Source organism: Somniosus microcephalus, chromosome 9 (assembly GCF_052327205.1).
Source record: "Somniosus microcephalus isolate GS21.2 chromosome 9, FLI_Smic_1.0, whole genome shotgun sequence".
NCBI classification, from domain to species: Eukaryota; Metazoa; Chordata; class Chondrichthyes; order Squaliformes; family Somniosidae; genus Somniosus; species Somniosus microcephalus.
In genome coordinates this window covers 142,544,506-142,566,501 of record NC_140995.1, presented here as the reverse complement: position 1 = coordinate 142,566,501, position 21,996 = coordinate 142,544,506, and the positions used below count along the sequence as shown (strand labels likewise).

Below are 21,996 nucleotides of genomic sequence, written 5' to 3'. Positions count from 1 at the left end.
ATCCACATACTGCACCAACTGTCTGGGCTGGCTGAAATCCTTTAAACTGTTTGCCATGCACTGATGGAAAATGCTGGGGCTGTTGTGTAAGCCCTGAGGCAAACAGTTCCAGGTGTACTGTTGCCCTTTAAACGTAATGGCAAACTTGTACTGATCCTCCCTCCTTAAAGGGATGGACCAAAACCTGTTGGAAATATCCAGCACCGTGAAAGTGGTCGTGGATTGGGGGTAATATTCTGGCATGGATAGAGGATTGGCTATCTAACAGAAGGCAGAGAGTTGGGATAAATGGTTCATTCTCAGACTGGCAATCAGTAACTAGTGGTGTTCCGCAGGGGTCAGTGCTGGGTCCCCAACTCTTTACAATCTATATTAACGATTTGGAGGAGGGGACCGAGTGTAACATATCAAAGTTTGCAGATGATACTAAGATGGGAGGGAAAGTAGTGAGTGAGGAGGACATAAAAAACCTGCAAGGGGACATCGACAGGCTAAGTAAGTGGGCAGAGATTTGGCAGATGGAATACAATACTGGAAAGTGTGAGGTTATGCACTTTGGCAGGAAAAATCGTAGAGCAAGTTATTATCTTAATGGCAAGAAACTGGAAAGTACTGAAGTACAAAGGGATCTGGGGGTCCTGGTGCACGAAACTCAAAAGGTTAGTATGCAGGTGCAGCAAGTGATTAAGAAGGCCAATGGAATGTTGGCTTTCATTGCTAGGGGGATAGAATATAAAAATAGGGAGGTATTGCTTCAGTTGTACAAGGTATTGGTGAGACTGCACCTGGAATACTGCGTACAGTTTTGGTGTCCATACTTAAGAAAGGACATACTTGCTCTCGAGTCAGTACAAAGAAGGTTCACTCGGTTAATCCCGGGGATGAGGGGATGGACATATGAGGAGAGGTTGAGTAGATTGGGACTCTACTCATTGGAGTTCAGAAGAATGAGAGGCGATCTTAATGAAACAGATAAGATTGTGAAGGGGTTGGATCGGGTGGATGCGGGGAGGATGTTCCCGATGATGGGTGAAACTAGAACTAGGGGGCATAGTCTTAAAATAAGGGGCTGCTCTTTCAAAACTGAGATGAGGAGGAACTACTTCACTCAGAGGGTGGTAGGTCCATGGAATATGCTGCCCCAAAAAGCTGTAGAAGCTACATCATTACATAAATTTAAAACAGAAATAGACAGTTTCCTAGAAGTAAAGGGAATTAAGGGTTACGGGGAGCGGGCAGGAATTTGGACATGAGTCTAGGTTCGGATCGGTCATGGCCCTGTGCGTAGCGGAGCGGGCCCAGGGGCCGTGTAGCCTGATCCTGCTCCTATTTCGTGTGTCTAATCCTGTTAGATTCAGGAGATGGTTCTGTGATAGTGGATTGGCGGTTAGGATCAGATCAGCCATGATCTTATTGAATGGCGGAGCAGGCTCGAGGGGCCGATTGGCCTACTCCTGCTCCTATTTCTTATGTTCTTATGTTCTTATACTTCCTATCAGGTCGGCAACTGCTGCTACCTTGGGTGCACAGGCTGGGATGTTACTGTTGAGGACCCGATAGTCCACCGTGGCCCTCCAGGAATTGTCCGGCTTTCTAACCGGCCACAGCGGAGAGGTTACGTGGGTGGCTATCGGTCTTAGAACCCCCTGCTGTACTAAGGAGGACATGGCTGCTTCCATGTCTGGCTCTGCTTCCCTGGGGAAGTTATACTGTTTCTGTGGTCGGGCCATGGGGTCCCCGTCTACGCTGACCTCAAACCCGTTGACCCTCCCGCAGTCGTGTTTGTGTGTGGCAAATGTGGCTAGGTGGGCTTGCACAAATGCCTTGAACTCCTTTGGGGTATTACTGACCATGAGCTCGAGGTTATAACCCTCTTTGGGCTTCATGGTGCATAGGGTCCCCTTCCCTTCTTTCCCGGGGATCACTACTACCTCGCCGTCCTTTCCTGTACTTGCCCCCCATAAGCAATGATTTCTTAAATCAACCAGGATCCCGTGGCCTACAATAAAGTTGGCTCCCAGGACCCCTCTTCCACCCTCCATTTCCCACTTCATCAGGACACAGGTCCACTTAGAGCAGAGTGGTCCTAAACAAATGGCGAGCGGGATGGAAAACGAGCCGGCCTGTTCTTTGCCTGTGAATCCCGACAGGCTGTATGGGACCCCGTTAGATAGAGGTGAGGTGGTGGGGTTAGCTGAATGGACCATGGTGCATGATGCCCCCGTGTTCAACAGATAGGTCCCCTTCACCTTTTCTACCTCCATCTCCACGAGGGGTCTTTTCCATTCATTGTACCGAAGGGAACACAGGTAAACAGGCTGCGCTGGCTCTAGTCATGGCTGTGGGTTGGATGGGGCTGATGGGGTCAGCGCACCGGTAGCGGCTGCTACTCTCCCGTGGCCAGTCAATAAGGACGTCATGGTGTCCAAAAATGACTCGACCGCTGCGGGAGGGATTCCTGCCTCTGCCTTTTGGGCTGGGGCTGTGGAATTCTTTCCCTTGTTGTTTTTCCAAGGGTTTTTGCACTCCTTCCTCCAGTGTCCGTCCTTCCCACGCCTGTAACAATTCATCTTTGTGTTGGGGGGGTTATTCCCTTCCTGATGCCACTCCTTCCTACCCTATTCGGGTTTTACCTCATGCACCTTCCCCTTAGGTGGGTGTGCATCGGTTCCCCTACCGTTCTTATAGGCTAGGGTCAACTGTCTGATCACCGTAAGATCCAGTTGAACCAGACTTTCGCCTTGGCCCGGACCTGCGGCAAGCTGTTTGCCACCAGGCAACGGAGCCAATGGGCCAGCTGACCCTGGTTCAGGAATGCCCAATTAGGTGCCCCAGGACAGGCGCTCCTGTAAACCGGCCATAAACTGTCCGCGAAAGCCTGCGGTGTTTCCCCTGTGAGCTGGACGGTCTTCTCCACATGGGAGAAAGGACTTCCCTCATTCATGCCCATGGCCTCCAGAACTTCATCCCTGAGCTCCTCATACCCGCACTGCCCCTTCTTACACTCATCAGAGAGGGATTGGAGGAGCCTACTCTCCAGGGAGAATAACAGCATTTTGGCCTGCTCAGCACCATCACAGTCGTTGACGCTGGCTGCCTGCTCTACTTCCCTGAAGTGGATCGAAGCGTCCCCTTTTTCGGAGAGCTTTGGGATATGGCTCACCATAGCCCTAAGCTGTTGGGTGCTATAGGGTAGTACGAACTGGTTTTGGAGGGGTCCCTCGTCGTCGCCATTAACGGGTGGGCCAAACCTCCGATGCCGGGCTGGGCACATCGGTCCTGGTTCTAGCCTCTCCCGTGGGGGCTGTTCCACCTCCACTTCGGCCCCTGACTGCACCCCGCTTTGCGGCCAGACCTCGCTAAAACCTGGCGCTATGGGTGGTGGTCGCGGGACCTGCTGTTCCTCCACCAGGTTGTCCCTTGGCACTACTAGTGATGTCTGAACTGTCCTCCCCTCGTTCCCTATAAAATCCGCCTGGCCTGCCTTCGGGCTTATGAGGCACACTATGCCCTTTGCCTTCCTCAGGGCCAGGCTCAGATTTTCTATCTGTTCCTTGCAGGGGCCATGATCTGTATCTTCAAACCCCTGTTCGCTCACTAACTTGAAAGCTGCCTTTACTTCTTTTACTTTCTCCTCCTGTTCTCTTACTTGTCTCGTTAGGCGCGCGTTCTTTTCCCGCAACTTCAACTCATTACCCTTGGCTTCGGTAACTTGGCACTGTAGGTATTCCAATCTGGCCTTATGTTCTCCCATTAAATGTACCCTTTCCTGATTCAGGGCCTGCAATGCTACCAGTAACTTCTCCCCTGCTAGAGCCTTGTCCTGGATCTCCAGGACTGACTCCTTTATCTCAGCTGCCTGTGCTGCAACGAGCCTGTGCAAAAGCTGGACCTGCTTTTTGAAGCACATCAGCCAGACTGCCTTCTCTAGGGATTTCTTGTGCTCCTTCCCTTCTGTCCACTTGGCTGCGGCATCTACCAGACGACCAGCCCTTAACAGATTGGTGATCCACTTCTTTGTGATATTCACCTTACTTTACTAAACACAAAATCAGAAATCCTTTCCTCCATCATGGTTTGCTCTTCCGAACCATTGTCTACTGTATCACACCCCTGTTGCCGGAGTCCTGCCGCGGTTGCCATTTCTGTAGGGGGTGGCGTGTGCCCAGTCAACTTCACCTCTGACTGTCTCTGAGCAGTTTGAATCGCTCCCACACCCCTGGGTTCTAGACACCGGATTTAGGTACAGGCGGCGATAAAGAAAATCGAGTAGATAAGTGGTTTGGTACAAGAAACCGTGAATTTTATTAAAAGGCTGAATAAAACACAATACTGAGAATCACTGATATAATTACAGGCATGTACAATTAATACACTTATTTGGGGATGGGGAACACACGGCACATAGAGGGAAACAAGTACATTAAAAATCCCCTTATCCTTATCCCACCCCCTATACCTATCTAGATTAAGCTATGAGGGGCCAGGGATTTATGCTCACCAATTCGAAACCTGTTGACTTTTAACGGTTGTGAGTTTTGGGCTCCGTTCTTGCTGTCCTTTGGGGTACTTCGTCGCCACGTGGTCACAGGGCGCGGCGATGGAGTTGTTTATGCGAATCACCCTCCTTTTCCTCAGCTAACGTCGTCGTCGAGTCGCGATGGGTCTACTTCTTCTTCCTGCGGCGGTTTGGTCACTGACGGGTTTTTAAAACGGTTGGGGCTCGGTTGGCGGTTTATACTGTCAAACTGATTTTTCTACCCATTCTTTGAACGCCAGTTTATTCGTCATGGACGCTGCTATCCATGCTTTGAACGCCAACTTATTCATCAAACGCCAGCTTATAACTAGGCGTTTGTCTCCCAACGCGTCTTTCCGCTGCCCTTCTCTGCCCTTATTGGTTTACCGTATTCTTCGTCTCGTCTTGTCTGCCCGTTTGTGGCCTGTGTGTCCTGTGTGTTTTCGAATTCGGGTCTCGTTCTCCTCCCGCGTTTGGCCCTCGGTGTAGTAATGGGCGTCCTTGGTGTTGAGCGGCGTGGGGAGCGAGAAGAGAGCCCGCCACGAGGCCAGGGCACGAGAACGAGAGGCAGGAGGCCAAGGCCAAGAGATGAGGGCAAGAGCAAGAGAGCGATCACTACCGATGGGCCTACAATTATACCCGGTTCTTCATTCCTTATCTGCGCGGCAAATCAGGTCAGTCCTTTGTCTAACTTTTGGCGGGCTCGTTTAAAATGATTACAGCCATTTACTTTAATGGCTTCTGGGGTGGTTGTCTCCATGCTTAATGGCCTCGATGTCCTGGCTGTTTTTTATTTATGAAATTTAATTGTCCTCATCCTGGCTTGATGGCTACTGTGAGCTGTTACCGATTATACATGCAGAAAACTAATGGCCTCGATTTAGGCCCATTCTGACCTGATCTGTTCCAAGGTGAATGAATGCATATTCTGCGTTTGCTTAGCTGTCTGGCTCCACAAAGTCTTTTCACAGATTCATGCATTTTAGGTTTTGTTTCAAGTTTTGAAAAGTGCCTGCCTTTTTGCAAGGCCTTGCTTTTAAAATCCTGTACTTTTGGTCACGAGGTTACAGAAGCCATTTTGGGTACCTTTGTTTTTTTAACAACTTGTCCATACAGGGTCCCTTTATCCATAACTCTGGGGAATGTGGGGATTTTGAGAACCCTGCAATAATTATACTCAACTCCTTTTTTTCTGCCTTTGTTAAATGATACATTTTAGGCATGTGGATAGATTTCATATTTTCTTTTTGAATCTGCAACATCTTAAACTTATCTGCACTTACATCCATCTGTCAATCCTTAGCCCAGCAAAGATCCCTTTAAATGCTTTCTCCGACATACATTTGCCACAGAGCCACACAACTTGGCATCTTGAGTAAATCCTATAATTTTGCAAGAGCTACTCTTTTCCAAATTGTTTATGGATATCGTGAACAGAAGGGGACTCAGAACAGACCACTAGAATACTCTCCTAGTCACTGCCCCCCTGGCACTTTTTTCTCCTCATTACCTGCTGCTTCTAATGTACAAGGCAGTTTCACAATTCGGCCAACTTATGCATATGACCTATTGCTTCTGAATTCATGCTGATAATTCATTACAGGCTCTGTGCTTTTTAGATGGACATTGGCAGATTTCCATACAATAATTTTCATCAATGCATGGCTGGAGATGTGGTCTGCAAGTTCACGGTTCAGATGAGGCATTGGAATCAGTTATGGGGCAGGAATGAGCTGTACCAGGAGGGTGGTCCAAACTGAAAAGGGCTGGGACCAATAGCCTTGAAGGGAGATTAATTGGAGCTGTTAGGAAAGGTTTAAAATATGTCAGGGAGAGGGGGAACGTAAGAGCTGGCAGCTTGGAAGTGAAAGTACTCTTTAAGTGTACAAGTAACAAGGAGGGGGAAAGGTTGAAAGAGGTTAAATTGAATGAGATAATAAAAGATAAATTTGGATCAGGGAAAGCAAAAAATGAGGAAAACATTGCCAAACCCAGGCAATCCAAATCACGAGATACTTACGGATGAGAAAGCCCATTCAGCTCATCTTAGTATATCCATTCAAGACAACCCTACACCCGCTCTCCGCCCCCCCATTCCTGTATTGTGTTGTTTCTTAAATTATTCCATGATTTTCCCTCACAGCACTCTGTTTTGGAAGTCTATTTCATTTTCTGCATGAAGAAGAACCTCGTGATATCAATCATAAAGTTACCTTTTACTAGTTAGAACCTGTGATCATCTTGTCAATTTAAAGTAGAATGATTTTATATTAATGCAGAGAGCAAACAAAACTGGGAAACTAGAGCCATTGATTAAAATAATGTTTAACGTAATAACATAACAGTGGAAAATATGACAGCAAAAATTTGAAGCTACATTTTGCCATAGGGATTAAAGGTGCTCAAAGAATTAAACAAAGTGTATGGTTCACTTGCCTAATAACAGCAGATTCTTTCATTATTTGCTTAAGCTGGTTAAAAGAAATTGTTGAACTCGGACAAAAGCCTGTGACATAAGGAAGATTAGATTAATCATAGGCTAGGTATAATAAATCACAGAGATTTCCAAGCCAAAGATAGGTATTACTACAATGACAAACAGATGGTTGTCCATTGCCATATGCCATGAATCTCAAACGTTCTGATCTTAGAAAGATGACACACAAAGATAATAAAAGAGAAATTCAACTAATTTCTAGAACAATGAATGCTCACTTCTTTCCAAACCATATGTAACAATAGCATGTGCAGATTCTGCCATTTGTATTGAGGACATGTAACAGAATTATGTTTTGTATGATATTTATATAATGAATAAACTTGCTGAATAACACATGAATGATACATCATAACTGCATTAGCAATGACAGATTCATCAGATGTAGAAATAGTCACTGGAACTTTGGCAGGGGTGTAAACTGTGTGATATCTGATCAGCTATCCATTATACACCCAACCCCATTTTTCTTTCCATTGCAGGTTCTTGATCTCCCTGGCTTGCCTTCTTTCATTCAGTGCCACTGAAAACATGACATAGTGTTATTGGGGTAATTCTAATTGGGCAGAGTGTCTACCAGGGGCTGATCCAATATTGCCTGTTTTATGCCCCCACCGAAGTTGAAAGTTCCGCACATTGTTTACATCCACAACATGCTGTGTTTTCCACTTATGCCATTATTTTATTATAGTTTCTGAGGTAATTATTCATTTTTTTCCTCTGTATGTTCACTGGTCATGACTGAGTAAAAGTCTTATCAGTCTGAGCGAAGGATTATTCTGATTCTGGGAACAGACCTGTCAGCCTTATCAAAAAGGATTTCTATTCATTTTGTAGATTATAAAATATGGTATTCGTGTAGGTGAAATTGTAACATTAATCTCCATTCTCATTAATGTGTTGCTGAGTTGTTTGGTGATGGGATTGTGTGTTCTGTTTGCCACTTTGATTGGTTAATGGCTGTGAAGAACTCCTGTACATCATCATCTGTACCCCTTATTTTCTGCTTTTAGGAATAGGTATTTAGATTTTCCACTATTGACGTACTTTAGACCTGAATAGCTATTGGCAGGTTTTGGAAAATGCTCAAGTGGAAAGGTGCTGTTTTCACTCAGTTGTACAAAATCAGCTCATTAACATAACCTTAGCCGTGGACTTTGAGGGATATAGGAGCATGTTAGTGGTGCGACTGGAAAATTCTACATACCTTAAATTTAACGGTCCGGGGACTATTAAAGACGAATGTCAAGATAGGGTGCCAAAAATTCTGTAAACCTTTGGAAATTCTCAGAAGGTATTTCAACCCGTTATCAGCCTTTGCCATGGCTGAACATGTAGGGTATAACGAAGAGACAGACAATGAGGAAAGGAAAACTAAGGTGCAGGCATGAGTCTGCAGTGATGGAACAGCCTAGCACTCGACCCCCTGTTTGATGGCTGCTAACATGGAGGTGGTGCTGCCTGAGGTGGTTGCAAGCATGATAGTCCTTTGTACCAATCCACATCACATGCCCCTAGGGTAAGTATTGCAGCATGCCTGCAAAGAGGTGGAGCTAAATTTCAGGCAGCAGCTGATAGTTAGTGTTACAGGATGTGTTAACCATATGTTATATAGTAGCTGCAGGTGTCCTTGCAGCAAGATAGCACAAGTCTGTATCTGCCACTCTACTGACCCAGACCCTGAGAAGACAGTATCCTATGATCCTTAATAACAACAGAAAATGCTGGAAACACTCAGCAGGTCAGGCAGCATCAAGGGGAGAGAAACAGAGTCAATGTTTCGGGTTGAACCTTTCGTGAGTTCTGACGAAGGGTTTGACCCGACGACGCCACCTTCCACACCAGTGCTTCAGACATGTCTTCCTTTTTCCGCAACCGAGGATTCCCCTCTACTGTGGTTGACACTGCCCTCGACCGTGTCAGTTCTATCTCCCGCACTTCTGCACTCACCCCTGCCCCTCCCTCCCGGAACCACGATAGGATTCCCCTTGTCCTCACCTTTCACCCCACCAGCCTCCACATTCAACGGATCATCCTCCGGCATTTCCGCTACCTCCAAAGTGATCCCACCACCAAACGTATCTTCCACTCCCCTCCCCTTTCAGCATTCCACAGGGACCGCTCCCTCCGAGACACCCTAGTCCACTCCTCTATCACCCCAAACAGCCCTTCCTCTTCGCCTGGCACCTTCCCGTGCAAGCGGAGGAGATGTAACACCTGCCCCTATACCTCCCCCCTTCCCACTGTCCAGGGCCCCAAACACCCCTTCCAGGTGAAACAGCGATTTACTTGTACTTCTCGCAATCTAGTATACTGTATTCGCTGCTCACGATGCGGTCTCCTCTACATTGGGGAGACCAAACGCAGATTGGGTGACCGCTTTGCGGAACACCTCCGTTCAGTCCGTAAGGGTGACCCCGAGCTTCCGGTCGCCTGTCATTTTAATTCACCGCTCCATTCCCACTCGGACCTCACCGTCCTTGGCCTCTTGTATTGTTCCACGGAAGCTCAACGTAAACTCGAGGAACAGCACCTCATCTTCCGATTAGGCAGTCTGCAGCCTTCCGGACTCAATATCGAGTTCAACAATTTCAGATCATAAGCTCGGCCCCCATTTCATTTTCTCTTGTAATTGTTCCACTCCTTTTCCCCCCCCCCCTTTCCTTTTGTTTCTCTCTCACACCTGGCAGCTATCTTTTGCCCTGCCAGTACACTTTACACCTAATCCCAGCCTATTACCATCTTGTCTAGCTTCTAATCTCTTTTACTTCTTTTGTTTCTTTTATTCTTTTGTCCGATCGCAGCCCTGCCTCCGATCTAGTTTCTTTTCTTTCCAGTTTTGAAGAAGGGTCCAACCCGAAACGTCAACTCAAATTTCTCTCCACGGATGCTGCCTGACCTGCTGAGTTTTTCCAGCATTTTCTGTTGTTATTTCGGATTTCCAACATCTGCAGTATTTTGCTATCGTCACAGCAGTGATAATGCTGGTGTCCCACTTCCCAAGTGCCTTTTCAGGCACGTAACTAGGAAAAGCAAAGGCAAAGGCCATTAATTTCACTCTTGAAAGTGGAAAACATAAAATCAGGACAATGGATGGCCGATATGAATCGCAAAGTTAGATAAATCAGCACTATTTAAAAAAAACACAAAATGAGCTTTCCAGGATCAGGGATTTACCTAAGAAATTCTCAGTAATGGCACATTCTATCAGATGAGCAGCATGGTGCTGTTGGCATTGTAGACCTGGCCTATCCCGACTCTCCTGAATCTGAAGAACATCAATTATGTGATTATCATTAAAATGCAAATCAACCCTCAGAATATTCAGTAATAACATTTGCAAAGTATAGGTGAGCTCACACAATGTTGATAAAGTGTTCTGGCAAATATTGTCCTCTTTGTAGCTTTTGAAATATACCTTTACAAACCCAATAAAAGACTCGCAATCAAATACTGCAACAATTCATTTCATAAAATGTGATAGCAATGCATGGCTGAGCTGTGGTCTTCTTATTTATTCAACTCATGGAAGTTGCTTCATTTTAAGGCACAAGAAGTCAAAATTTACAACTTCAATCTGTCAAATATGACCATCCTCTCGACATAAGGGGCTGAAGTAATAGTGGCAATTCACTGCTAACATTGATAATTTTACATTTATAAGTTCAGAGGGACACCACTTTTGCTAAAACTAATGAATGGATGAACTGACCAAAATAATGATTTTATTTCTTTCCCCCACGTAAAGGCCGGATCAAAGGTTCATGAAAAAGTCTATGACATTGTGTGATTAAAGTGAAACAAGCCAGACCTGCTGATAAACTGGAGCTGTGCATCTTATCTAATATTCTAGTTTTATCTGCTTTGTGCTATGATAGTAATTATTTGGTTTCTCTATTGGACAATGTTGGAGTGATATCACTGAATAAACAGACAGTTAATGTACAATCCACTAGTCACAAAAGCAAAGAGATGCTAAGTGTTTAGTACTCTGAGAACCAGATGTTCCATAAATCTCAGACAGGAACTGCACCAAAATTAATTACCATTATATACTGCTTTTAACCTTTCGGTTTCAGAATTTCTTTTGCATGTCCAAGCAGAATATGCTTTTTACTGTAGAGAGGGGAGTACAGATTCACCAGAATTAGCATTTCAACTTGTGTTTATATAGTGGCTTTAAAATGGAAAAAGTGCCAAGATGTTTCACAGAGGTGCAATCAGATAAAAATGGACATGGAGCCAAAGAACGCGATATTAAAGGGGGTGACCAAAAGCTTGTTCGAAGAGGTGGGTTTAAAGGAGGGTGTTAAAAGAAGATTGGTTGTTGGAATGTGTTTTGCAGAGTGTAAGGCCTAGGTGGCTGAAGGCATGGTCACCAACAGTGGGGTGAAGGGAGGAGGGTTGCATAAGAATAACAGGTTCTGAGGGAGATTATAGGGCTGGATGAAGTTACAGAGGTAGGGAGGGGCCTGGCCATGCAGAGATTTAAATACAAGGCTGAGTATTTTAAATTGAGGTGTTGGGAGAATCTGGAACCAATGTAGGTCAGCTAGGACAGGAGTGATGGGTGAGCTGAATAGGATATGGGCAGTAGAGTTTTGGATGAGCTGAAGTTTACAGAGCATGGAGGATGGTATGCTAGCCTGGAGAGCCTTGGAATAGTCAGGTCTGGAGGTAATAAAGGCATGACTGAGAGTTTCAACAGCAGATGGGCAGAGGCAGGGGCAGAGGCAGGGGCAGTAATGGAGGTGGAAGTTGATGGTGTTTGTGTTGGACAGGATATGGATTCAGAAGCTCAGCTTGGGGTTGAATAAGACGGTGAGGTTGTGAACCGTCTGGTTCAACATGAGACAGTGGCTGGGAGAGGGATGGAATTTGTGGCAGTGGCTGATGATGATGATGTTGTCGGTCTTACCACTGTTTAACTGGAGGAAATTTGCAGCTCATCCAAGACTAGATGTCAGACAAGTGGGTCAACCAAGCTGGTGTGAAGGTAGATCTGGGTGTCATCAGCGTTAATGTGGAAGCTGACCTCATGTCTGTGGATGATTTTCTGTTCTCCTGTTCTTTAGCTGGGTGTCAGGAGTGGTGTGAGAGTGGACTGAGATGTCTACCCTCTGATAAAGCTTCTTTCCTTCTAAGGAAGGACTTGGCACCTTCTTATGAGCTTTCCTGTCTAAAGAATTCTTTATTTGAACTTTTATTTCTCTTAGATTCTTATATTTTTGAATGGTACATGTGTTCAGTTGTGTAATTTAGTCATAGAAACCACAAATAAGGGGGTTAGAAATCCAAGACATTCTTTGCCCTTTTGTGGATTTTCAATGGGAGAATGAAAGTGTAAGACTTAAAAAGAACTGTGAAGATCCTGCAATGGGGAACTTAGTAATCAAAAAGTAAAACAAGCATAGTAAGCCGCAAATAAACTTTCTTGCAAATGTTGTATATTAATTACAACTAGCATCTCAGCTGCATTAGTAGAAAACTATTGACAATAGTCTTTCATGTACCACAAATATAGGCTGCATAGTAAAACCAATGCTGCTATAAAAAATAATCATTTAGGTATGAACTTTTATTAAGGGAAGCATAAATTCAAGTGCTTTGGTTGGATTTTCACTATTTATTATGCAGCAATTCAAATGCCGGCCTCACATTTGAAAAAAAAAATTCAACAAATAAAGTGTCAAATTTTAGAAATTGAGGATCACTTTGTATAGAGTCATGTTGACTGAAAAGTATTCTGGGAAAAGTTACTTATCTGCCAACTGCTGAAAAAAATTCAGTCATCAAACTGGAACAGATGGTTTTAAGTGTAATGAGTGCAAAATCCTGAAGCTAAAAAAGTTTAATTGCTGAGTAAATACTGATTTTAACAATTGCACAGCCTTTAGTGTAAAAGCAACAGAAGGCATAATGCAAACTGTGAGACAATATTTAACCAGAACTTTACATTAGCAGGTTTGACCTCCATTTGTATGAGACCCATGTGACACCAAAGCTCAAAAGATCCTCAGCTTCTGTGAATAAACCCCTTTGCAAAATGCACCTACTTAGAATGAAAATACAGGTTGTTTAGTCTGTGGGTGAAAGTTATCTAACACATATGTGCTTCAATATTTATCAGAAAAAGTCAACAGCTAGCATCAGCTGATCCGTGAACCAGTGAAGCAAACAGAAGTAAACAAAATTCATGCTCATTTAACAGCCATTATAATCTCAGAAAGCTCCAAAGTCATAACTTTCCTTATAGAAATAGAGAAATAGAATGCCATCATAAAACCTCAGCCCAGCGTCTGAATGGAATTATTACACCTTAGGTTGATGACTTGGAATTACCTGGCCCCCCTCCCCCATCACCCGCCACCCCCACCGCCAGCCAAGCAAAAGCTATTTGCCACAGAGATTGAGTTTTCTTGACTTCTTGTCAAGGTGGCTCCAATGGCCTAGCCTTCTCACTAAACTTATTAGCTCAATGATATAATCAATCATTGATTGCATTGTTTACAGGTTATAGCTGGTAAACTGGTGGCCTTTACCCTTTAGGTTGCTCAAGTGACATGCAGCAAATCCCTTGGCCCTTCGTTCCAAAGCATGCTTTGCTCTAGGTCTCAGGTGCACAACAATTTTAAGGAAATTATAAGATAACAACAATAAAAGTTATATTTGGGTAAGGATCTTGGGTTTTGATTAACTGAAAGACAGTTACATACATTAAATCTTTTTCATCATTCCCAGAATCATTTCTTTTTAAAAAGTGTTCAGAAAAATCGACTGACCGGGGAAACTTTTATAGATGTTCGGAGCTGAAGAATACAGGGTTCTGATGCCGGAAGTGCAGGCAGCTCACATGTCACTTGGACTATGCTCTCGGTACAGGTATCCCAGAGTAGCATGTGTTTCACATTTCGGTGGGGGGTTTTGAATTTCTCTTGATGCGTTTCATACTGAAAATCAGAACAGATTCAGGGTAAAACTATGAATGTTCTCAGGTATGAGATGTACATCAGAAGACAATAGAAATGTGCTGTCCTCCCTCACAATGGAATGGCCTTCAGCATCACAGTGAGACACCATTCCTAATGTACTTGGGGTATGCAGTGCAGTCTGTATGCAGCAAGAATATAAAAACAGAACATTAACCTGAATTTTCTGGTCTCAAGCGCTATTATCCTGAATGTTACAGAAGTGATCCTGAGTTTGCAATAATACTTTTAGTCTGTTATTTGGTATTTTAGCATAATTAGGATTGCACAACTCTCAGAGTTACATTTGCATACTGTATTAATCTGCCGTCAATATTTATATGTTGTTGTTCTGTGATGTCATTGTCTGACATTGTGGTCTTTCACTGCCTCTTCCCTGATAACAGCGTAAAACAACAGTGATGATAATGTCTCCACAAATATCCTCAAAGTATTTGCCGAATGGCAATCAAAATTACCTCAACATTTGACCTTGGGCAATAGTTTAGTGTTATTGTCTTTAGTGTCAATAAACCTCCTTCAGCCCTCAGAAAGACCATTCCTAGCTGATAAACTCAGTAACAGTTTTAAAGGCATCGCGTTCATTGTTTTGGCATTGCCTTTGAAAGAAGGACTAAAATTGCAATGTTAGCATCACTATTTTACCACATAGAAAAATGCATATTTTAAAAAATGTCATTAATTATTTAGAAGGAGAGCAGCACTCCTCCTAGTCAACCATTTTACATCTGGGCAGGCTGAGCATACTGTAGCTATGCATCCCCGCCAGCCTACAACTCATCCAGCGTGAGCTCATTTTTCAGGAAGTGTGTGCTTCAGTGTCAGACAAACCAGAATCATTGTAATATTTGTCAGATCCCGGTGACAAGGAGACAATTTGGAGCTAGGCAACTGCATTAAAACAAATGCATTAAATACATTAAAACAAATTCCCCCAATTAATTTAAATCTCATTTATTAAAAGTAAGCTTGCACTTGTTCTCAGGCACATTGGCCCTGAATTTACTTGCAATGGTCAGAAACACCAATGGAACCTGGATACACCAGGTCTTTATTCATGAGTTTCTAATGGCTTTATGTAGGGGTGGAGCCTGTTCCACCCAAACAAGGCCACCTATGTGGACGGGGCGGAACTGAGAGCGGTCACTCGCTAGGCTGGGAGTTCTTGCTTCCTGAACCTCAGTGCAAAGTAGTGTATGGTTAGAGGCCAGTATGTCCAGTGAGATGAGGCATACAGATCTCCTGATGGGCACAAATGGGCCACATTGGGCCAGGGGTCAAAGCCAGGGAAGTGGCCTGAACCCCAAAGATGAGGAGTCAGTTATATTAAAAACAAATTTTAAAATATCTGTTGATGATCTACTGCTTTCTGGGAGACAGCTGGCACCCTCCAGGAGTAGGAGGAGGGGGAGAAGGGCTCTCAGCAGGAGGCCTTACCCACCTAGAGTCTAACACAAACAATTCTCTTACCTCAACCTGAGCCAGGAGCAGTGTCTGAGGTGTCTGTGATTTACGAAGGAGGTGCTCACAGAACTCTACCACCTCTTGCAATCTGAGCTGCAGCCTCACACCAGACAAGGACAGCGCTGCCAGTGACTGTGAAGGTGACTGTGGCCCTGAATTTCTTTGCCTCAGGATCCTTCCAGGCTGGAGCAGGCGACATTTGTAACATCTGACCAGAGAGAAGCAGGCGGAGCATGCACACAGCTTTGCCAGGATAGCGGACTTCCCCATGTTGCAAGGCGCCACCAACTGCACGCATGTGGCTTTGCTGGCACCGTATGTAAATGCTGAGATGTACCGCATCTGCAAAGGTTACCACTTGCTGACTGGCTGAATATGCAGTTGGTGTGTGACCATACTCAGCACATCATTGTGGTGAATGGCCAGTATCCTGGCAGCAGTCGTGATGTTTTTTTCTGTGCCAGTCCGCTGTTCCCTCAGTCTCTGAGCCACCAAGACAAACCAGAGGGTGGCTACTGGGTGACAAGGGCTATCCCTTGACCACCTGGCTCATGACTCTGCTCTGCACCCAACCAAATGTGGCCAGCATGCGTACAATGAGAGCCATGCTACCACACAAAACATCATCGTGCGGACAATTGGGGGTTCAAGCAGTGGTTCCATTACCTGGACCGAGGTTCCGTTACTCTGGAGGAGCCCTACATTACTCACCGGAGCGTGTGTCTCGATTCGTCGTGGTCTGCTGTATCCTCCATAACCTGGCCATGATGAGGGCATAGCCCTTGCCACCAGGGATATGGCCACCAGCTCAGGAGGAGGAGGAAGAGGAGGAGGAGGAGGAAAAGGAGGAGGCGGAAGTGGAGGAAGAGGAAGCGGAAGGAAGGAGGCAATCCAGACAGCCCCTTTCTGGCCAGGATATCTGGGAGTGAATCATCTGCCTGTGGTGCAATTGAACGCAACCCCAACTCCCCTTTTAACATTAAGTCCCACACTTTACCTTCTCTCTGTTACTGACTATCACAGTGTCCTCTTGGCCAAAATGCTGAAGTAAAAGCCACCACAAAGCAAACATTCCAATTAAACTTTATCCATCTATCCAACCAATATTACATCAAAAAATCAACTAATCACCCTCGTGCATTCCCTTAGTGACTGTCTTGTGTGTGCCTTTGCCTTAGCTAGTGCTCCTATGCAGTGCTACACCAGTGGCTGCAGCATGACTGGTGGAAGGCTGCTGACTTTCAGTAGGGGAGACTGCAAATGCCCTTGCAGGATGACTGTAGTGTATGTACCTTGAAGAAGGAACTATATTCTGCAGCCCCTGTATACTGCAGTACCAGTAGTGACCACCCCTGTATATAAGCCTGTGGAGTAACTTTGTATAGTAGTTCCAGTTTTGTCTCCATCCAGTAAACACCTGTTATAACTAACTTGTGCAGTCCGTGTCTCAATTACACACGGACATTACAATGACCTTGAGGAATTCTGGGCCTAGTAGGCCCAGTTTCGAATTGCACCAGCTTGGCATGGGTGGCAGCAGCCTGGGCTAGCTGGCTGACAGGCAAGGGCACTGGCGGAGTGGCAGTGGTGGGAGGATGAATGCTGTGATCCTGAGAAAGGACAGCAGGACTGGCCTCCACGGATCCACTTCCCAGGGATAGCGCCTCAGCAATCCTAGTCATCTGATGGAGTACAGACTGCTGGACTGCTGTGACACCCTACAAGCTCCTTTCAACACTGGTAAACCCAGCTATGCTGGCAGCAGTCTGTGCATGCATGACTTCAGTCTGAGCTTCCATTGCAGCACTCAGATGTTGGGTGGCTTCTGCTTGTGTTGCAATGGAAGCTGAGACTTTGGTCATCAGACACAGCATAATGGTTGGTCAAGAACAAGTGCGTTAATGGATCTGCCCAGCCCTTCCACGCTGGAAAGGATGGATTCCAAGCTCTGCCTAAAGCCCTGTGCAAGGCTGGAGCTGGACTCCTCCATGCTCCTTGACATTGCATTCAAGCTTTCTGGCAGGCTTGCCAATGCACCAAGCATTTCATTGTGCATGCCCATCAGCGTTCTTCTGTAGGCCGTCCCATCGAGGGCTTCATCTGAGTTCTGTTCAGCAGAATTCATGTGTGAACTTGTCCTCCGGGAACCTGGCACTTGAGCTACCCTTCCCTCTGCCCTGGCTGTAGGCCACTCATGTCCGTTGTCTCACCACATGCAGATCCCATGTCTAAGCTATCCTCTAAAGTACGTGGAGTGTCAGTATCTGAGCTGGTGGCTGGGAGTGTGAAATCGATTAACGGTATTTCTTTTTCTTCTTCACTCTCCTCTCCCTCTTGTTGTTCAACCACTGGCTGGATAGGCTGGGTTTCTTGTGTGTCTGAAATGAGAAATGCACAAGGGTTGGGTTGTGGTGAGGAGAGTGGAGTAAAGCAAGATGATGTGCCTCAATAAATCCGAGACTCAATGTTAGCGGAACAAAACAAGGCTTTTATTAACTTAGAAGGTAACACACAGTGGAGAGGTGTCTTCCATCCAGAGGTCTGCAGTACTGGATGTGAGGCACGCTGAGCCTGCTTACATAGGGGCCAGGTATGGGCGGAGCCCTACACACAATACAATACAAGGTGAGGAAACGGAACTGAGGTAAGGGAAATGAAACTGAAACTAAACCACAGTCACAGGCACAATCACACAGAGAATACAGATGAGTGATGAATGGCATATTTCATCACACAAGAGGTGCATGCTTACACCATGTGCAGATTGTAAATCAGAAGAGATTGTGGGATGAGGGGGAAGTGAGATGTGAGAAAGAGGATAACATATGAGGATACTGGCATCTTGCATTCTTTCAGCCCCACCGCTGGCCACGGGCTCAGCCATGCTCCTGCCAAGAATGTGAGTGAGATGATGCAGGCGAGCCTATCCCTCGCTGATTAAGGTTTGCTGACCTCTGTTATGTGCCACCTTTTCCTGCAAGAGAAAGGGAAGTGTGTCATTGAGTGTGGGGAAATGTGTTTGGGTTATTTTGGTTACGAAATTGGCTAAGTGACAGGAAACAGAGAGTAGCGATGAACAGTTGTTTAGCGGACTGGAGAAAGGTACACAATGGGGTTACCCAGGGGTCGGTACTGGGACCACTGCTTTTCTTGATATATAGTAATGATTTAAACTTGGGTGTACAGGGCAGAATTTCAAAATTTGTAGATGACACATGTGGTAAACCACTGTCATACCTGTCTGTGTCTGTATGTGTATTCCACTAGGTACAGGTCTGGACATGCCTCGGCTGACTCCTCCCACTATTCCAGGTATATAAGTGACTACCTCCCAGTCCCTTAGTATTCTGGACGGGTCGACCACTCGAGACAAGACCTTCATTCTTTAGTTAATAAAAGCCTGATTGTTACTCGCTCAACCTCAGTCTTTTGAGTAATTGATGGCGCATCAATTTTATTAACTAAATTTTTTATAATGGAGAAGATCCTCACACCAGCATGCCTGGACCTGGACAGTCGGGAAGCGGACGCTTCCACCAAGTTTGCTCACTGGCTCACGTGCTTCGAGACATTCCTGACTGCCTCCACTGCGGTCGAAACGGATGCGGACAAACTGTCTGTCCTGTTCTCCAAGGTGAACCACCGAGTGTACTCAGTCATCCGGGACGCGACCTCGTACACAGCCGCCCTCCAGCTCCTCAAGACCCAGTACACGCGCCCTGTGAACGAAGTATACGCTAGGCACCTTCTGGGGAGTCGCAAGCAACAACCTGGGGAATCGACTGAGGAATACCTCCAAGCACTGTCCGTGCTTGGCCGGGCCTGTGGGTGTAAGGCGGTAACGCCCACTAAGTACACGGAGGAACTGATCCGGGATGCCTTCGTAGCGGGCCACAGGTCCAACTACACCCGACAGCGACTGCTGGAGCAGAGTGACCTCACCCTCGACAAAGCCTCCGACATCGCACTAACGCTGGACGCAGCCTTCCGGGGCATGGATGCCTACTCCTCTGCACCGTGGATGCCGCGGGGAACGACAACCTGGGACACGGTAGGACAGCCCCATAGCACCGTGCCACCCCAGCCACAGCCCAACAACGGCCCAACTACCGCAGCAGTGTCCCATAGCCAGACAGCAGTATCCCAAGGCCAGAAATGCTACTTCTGTGGCCAGGCCAAACACCCCAGAGCGCGCTGCCCGGCGAAGAATGCGACCTGCTCGGGCTGCGGGAAAAAGGGACACTACGCCAGCGTCTGCAAGGCCAAAGCCACCCCGAACGCCAGCAGCGCTGCGTGTGGGCCGTGCGAGCCGCCATCTTGGGCCTCCCCAGCCATGTGCGAACCACCGCAGCAGCAGCCATCTTGGACGACTCCAGCCACATGGGAATCATGGACGCCGCCATCTTGGACACCAGCCGGGACGCAGCAGACCGCCAACCCCCCCCCATCTGATACTCGCAGCGACACACCGACCCCTACGCTGGCCTCTGTGACGCTGGACCAAACGAGACCGCACCAGCTAGCTCGGTCCAAAATGGACGTTAAGGTAAACGGCCATGCAATAAACTGCCTTTTTGACTCTGGGAGCACAGAGAGCTTCATCCACCCCGACACGGTGCGGCGTTGCTCTCTCCCAGTCCTGCCTGCGCACCAGCGGATTTCTATGGCCTCCGAGTCCCAGTCAGCGGACATTGGCGGCTACTGCGTGGTGACACTAGTAGTAGACGGGACTGTGTTCAATAATTTTAAACTCCTGGTCCTGCCCGACCTCTGCGCTGCCGTTCTACTGGGGTTGGATTTCCAGTGCCACCTCAAAAGCGTTACGATGGCATACGGTGGCCCCCTCCCCCCACTCACAGTCCGCAGCCAGCAGCCTCCAAATTGCCCGCCGCGCACCAGATGCAACCTCTCCACACTCAGAGTCCCACCCCCCCCACTGTTTGCTAACCTCACCCCCGACTGTAAGCCCATCGCCACAAAGAGCAGGCGATACAGTGCCGGGGACAGGGTTTTCATCAAAACCGAAGTGGAACGGCTCCTGAAGGAGGGGATTATTGAGGGCAGCTCCAGCCCCTGGCGAGCCCAGGTTGTGGTCGTTAAGACCGGCGAGAAACAACGCCTGGTCATCGACTACAGCCAAACAATAAACCGCTACACCCTGCTGGACGCCTACCCACTCCCCCGCATAGCTGACATGGTCAACCAGATCGCGCAGTACCGCGTCTTTTCGACCATTGACCTGAAATCAGCATACCACCAGCTCCCCATCAGCCCTGAAGACCGCCAGTATACTGCTTTTGAGGCAAACGGCCGCCTCTATCACTTCCTTAGGGTTCCCTTCGGCGTTACCAACGGGGTCTCCGTCTTCCAAAGGGAGATGGACCGGATGGTCGATCAAAATGAGCTGCAGGCCACTTTCCCTTACCTAGATAATGTGACCATCTGCGGCCATGACTTGCAGGACCATGACGCAAACCTCGAGAAATTCCTCCGCACCGCCCAACTCCTGAACCTGACATATAACAAGGAGAAGTGCATATTCCGCACAGACCGCCTCGCCATCCTTGGCTGTGTTGTAGAACACGGGATCATCGGTCCCGACCCGGACCGGATGCGTCCCCTTATGGAACTCCCACTGCCCCACTGCCTAAAAGCTCTGAAGAGGTGCCTAGGGTTTTTTTCCTACTACGCTCAGTGGGTCCCCTACTATGCAGACAAAGCCCGTCCGCTGGTCAAGTCCACCTCTTTTCCCGTGACGGCAGAGGCCCGCTTAGCCTTCCACCGTATCAAGGAAGACATTGCCAAAGCCACCATGCACGCAGTGGACGAATCCATTCCCTTCCAGGTGGAAAGCGATGCGTCTGACTTCGCTCTGGCCGCCACCCTTAATCAGGCGGGGAGACCTGTGGCATTCTTCTCACGAACCCTCCAGGGCCCGGAGACCAGACACTCCGCGGTCGAGAAGGAGGCCCAGGCTATCGTGGAGGCTGTGCGTCATTGGAGGCACTACCTGGCCGGAAAACGATTTACCCTGCTCACTGACCAGCGTTCAGTTGCTTTTATGTTCAACAACAAGCAGAGGGGCAAAATCAAAAATGACAAGATCTTGAGGTGGAGAATCGAACTTTCCACCTACAATTACGAGATCTTGTACCGGCCTGGGAAGCTCAATGAACCCCCAGATGCCCTATCGCGTGGCACCTGCGCCAGCGTGCAGATCGATAGGCTGAGGGCCCTCCACAATGACCTCTGCCACCCGGGGGTCACCAGGTTCTTCCACTTCATCAAGGCCCGCAACCTGCCTTACTCCATCGAGGAGGTCAGGACCATGACCAAGAACTGCCAAGTCTGCGCTGAGTGCAAACCGCACTTTTATAGACCAGACAGAGCCCACCTGATAAAAGCCACTCGCCCTTTCGAACGCCTGAGCGTCGATTTCAAAGGGCCTCTCCCCTCCTCCGACCGCAATGTGTACTTCCTCAACATCATTGACGAGTACTCCCGGTTCCCGTTTGCTATCCCCTGCC

The 21,996-nt window shown here is 47.1% G+C and overlaps 1 long non-coding RNA gene across 1 annotated transcript in view; it reads right to left on the bottom strand.

The window, feature by feature from the left end:
- Nucleotides 1-9,276: 9,276 nt before the first annotated feature.
- LOC147112740 (uncharacterized) overlaps nucleotides 9,277-21,996 on the bottom strand; it is a 32,652-nt gene continuing 19,932 nt past the window's right edge. The window contains exons 2-3 of the long non-coding RNA XR_015079562.1: nucleotides 13,799-13,966; nucleotides 9,277-10,284 (exon numbers count right to left, since the gene is read on the bottom strand). This is a non-coding gene — a long non-coding RNA (uncharacterized LOC147112740). The remainder of the gene's footprint in view (nucleotides 10,285-13,798; nucleotides 13,967-21,996) is intronic.